Genomic DNA, 2,990 nt, shown 5'->3' with positions numbered 1-2,990 from the left:
AGAAGTTACTGTAGACCAGAAAGTCTACGATAGATTCAGTTTTGTATGTCAGGAGTGGTCACGACACTATCATCCTGTCATCAGCGAGACCACAGCTTAAACAGCTAAGCGGTTTACCAAGTTATAAAAGAAGAAAGATAGGTAAGTGGAAGATAAGGCATTGCCTTCGGGATTTCATGCCAACCGAGAAGGCAAGTGACAGATTTCTCATATAGATGTTCATCTGGCGTTACAAACAGCTTGTCTTATTGTTTATTGTTTTTTTTCAGGGTAAAGCGTGAACGCAGTCCCCCACTACCACAAATTATCCAGTCGAGTTTCCCGCATTAAGGGAAAATGGGAAGGGGTCAGCACACCCGGAGTGCAATGGATGAGCCTCACTCTGGGAGAACCACCTAAGTGGTGTATCTTTCTTATTACAGTAACAACCGAATTCAACTGGACTTTCCTAGTTACAACCCAACCAAACATTCACCACTAAACATCCATGTAGATTCGAGCTCCGAAAACTCAGGGATTTATTCTGATCGCCATATTTGGGGTCCGGGAGGAATTTTTTTCCCCTCATATGAGGACAAAGCAACATACACCTCAGGGGTTTTTCGCCTCCCTCTGAGTCAACATAGCAAGTAATTAGTGGTTGAAATTGAACAACTTCCATCAACCATGCTTACTATGTAACCATCTAAACCTCTCATCTACAATGTGGTGGCAATGTCAGAAGGAAGCTGCTGAGATTAGAAGCAGATCCTTCAACCACCGGATTTGACAGAAGGAAGCTGCTGAAAATTGAAGCAGCTCCTTCACCCATTGGACATGACAAATAGAAGGCCCAAAGGCTGAACCTGGAGTGCTGCAGTTAGAACATCCTAAAGGAACTCAGGAAAACGTCACCTATGTGTGATCTAGACCTGGATTTCCAGAAGCAACAGAAGAGTTGAACCTGGCGTGTTGCAGTTATAACATTCTAAAGGAACTCAGGAAAATGTCACCTATGTGTGATCTAGACCTGGATTTCCAGAAGCAACAGAAGAGTTGAACCTGGCGTGTTGCAGTTAGAACATTCTAAAGGAACTCAGGAAAACGTCACCTATGTGTGATCTAGACCTGGATTTCCAGAAGCAACAGAAGAGTAAGCCAAGGCCTAAAGAGCGGAATCACCATCATCTGCTCCTTTCTATTCATTGCACGATAATAATATCTTTCATGCATTAATAAATATTTAAAAGATCTATAGAGAATTTGTCTTCGTTATTCCACCATACAATATGAGATGTTTGCTTAGAATTAGTACCAGGGAGAGTCAAAATATAAGGGAGGGAGGCGACGGGTATACACTGACACCTGCCAATAAATGCAACCAAGGAGCTGGCAAACCAGCATAATTATCTGCCATGGAGTTGCAATGTCATTTGCAGAAGGACCGCGGATGGAATCTGTGCAAAAATGGAGATTTTGGCGATTTTTCCTTCGTGAGTGGAAGCTGCAATTGGTTTCCACTGCTGTGCATGAAGAATCACTTTTGCATTGCATTCTATGGGCGGTATTTGCCAAATCCGGAATCTGCAATTCAAATCCGCCCGTGTGCATTCACCCTTAGATAGATTTCCCCAGCATAAAACATTTATTTTTGTACGGATCCCTTTATTCTTAGAAAGCGTGTACGTAACAGGGAAGTCAAACAGTTCACAAAAATCCCTTGCAGGGGGAAAAGTGAGAGAAAAGGCAAATATATAAAACAGTCATAGATACGATCTTTGTAAAGAAAAACATATCAGTATATATTGTTAGAATTGCAAATCTTGGGGTGAGGGTGAGGGTGAGGGGGTGGGGTGGGGGAGAGGGGTAACACTATACAAGCAGTCATCAAGAACCCATATAGATTTCCAAACTTATAAGCAAAAATGGTATTAAGGTATCTGTTAAAGTCCTTAGAGTGATAACTAAGTGGATATTATGTTATGGTGAAGACCTGGACCATCTATATAGTTGATCCAGGGCCGCCAAGTGTTTGTAAAAGCGGATAGTGTCCGTTCTAACCGCAGGATTTTTTGTCATATATCATTATAGTAGACATTCTTGATAAGAGAAAATGTGGGTGTCTTCTATCTGGAGGCTAAATAGATTCTTGCGGTCATAAAGATATATTGAAAAAGCCTATGAGGCCGGTTCCTAAATCTTGGTAGACTATCCCTCAAAAGTAGAATAGTAGGGGATTTGGGGACCGGACCCACAGACAGGCAATTAAGTAGGCGATGTACGTGGGACCAGAGCCTTGCAACTTCTGAGCATGTCCACCAGATATGTAATGGACTACCCAACTCCTGACATCTCCTAAAACAGAACTAGGAGGAGGAGGGGAAATAATGATGCACCCGTTGGGGGACCAGATAGATTCTATGAAGAATCTTTATTGAAGTCTCTATAAGGGCGACCTCATGTTACCTTATGAGATAGTGGTACAACAATGGCTCCATTTTTGCATAGACATTTCAATCTATAGGTCTGACTCCCATCTCCGCATAAACAGAAGTTTACCCTCCGAGGGAGATTAGTTTAACCCTTTCCAATCCGCTGTCTGACGTCTAAAGACGTTATGATTTAAGGCTGACAGCTCTGATGTTGGAAGACGCCTAATTATACGATAAAGTTAGAGACGCTTTCTGAGAGAGCGGTTGGGTACGACTCCCCTCCTCGCGGTGCGCCTTTCACTGTGGGGCTTTATCACGTTCCAGTGACATAAGAAGGCGGCTTTTATTTGGGCTAATATTTGTGAAATGTCATAAATTAAAGATGCAAACTCCTGGCGAAGTATTAAGGCAATGGAGTACAAGTCACCGAGGTATTAATGAGCTGCTATATGAATACAATTATACACTGAATGATCACTGCATTAGGAACAAATACTCGATAACGGGTTGGTCCACCTTTTTGGGGGGTTCTCGGCTTTCAGACGTCAGGGAACAGATTGCACAAAGTGGTGAACATCC

At 42.5% G+C, this 2,990-nt stretch overlaps 1 pseudogene; it reads right to left on the bottom strand.

Annotated features, from left to right (window-relative positions):
- Window positions 1-266: 266 nt before the first annotated feature.
- On the bottom strand, window positions 267-408 carry LOC136588940 (U1 spliceosomal RNA; annotated as a pseudogene).
- Between the last annotated feature and the right edge of the window lie 2,582 nt (window positions 409-2,990).

Source organism: Eleutherodactylus coqui, chromosome 13, assembly GCF_035609145.1.
Source record: "Eleutherodactylus coqui strain aEleCoq1 chromosome 13, aEleCoq1.hap1, whole genome shotgun sequence".
Classification (NCBI taxonomy): domain Eukaryota; kingdom Metazoa; phylum Chordata; class Amphibia; order Anura; family Eleutherodactylidae; genus Eleutherodactylus; species Eleutherodactylus coqui.
Note: the sequence above shows the minus strand (reverse complement) of the source record. Positions and strands in the feature narration are given on the sequence as shown.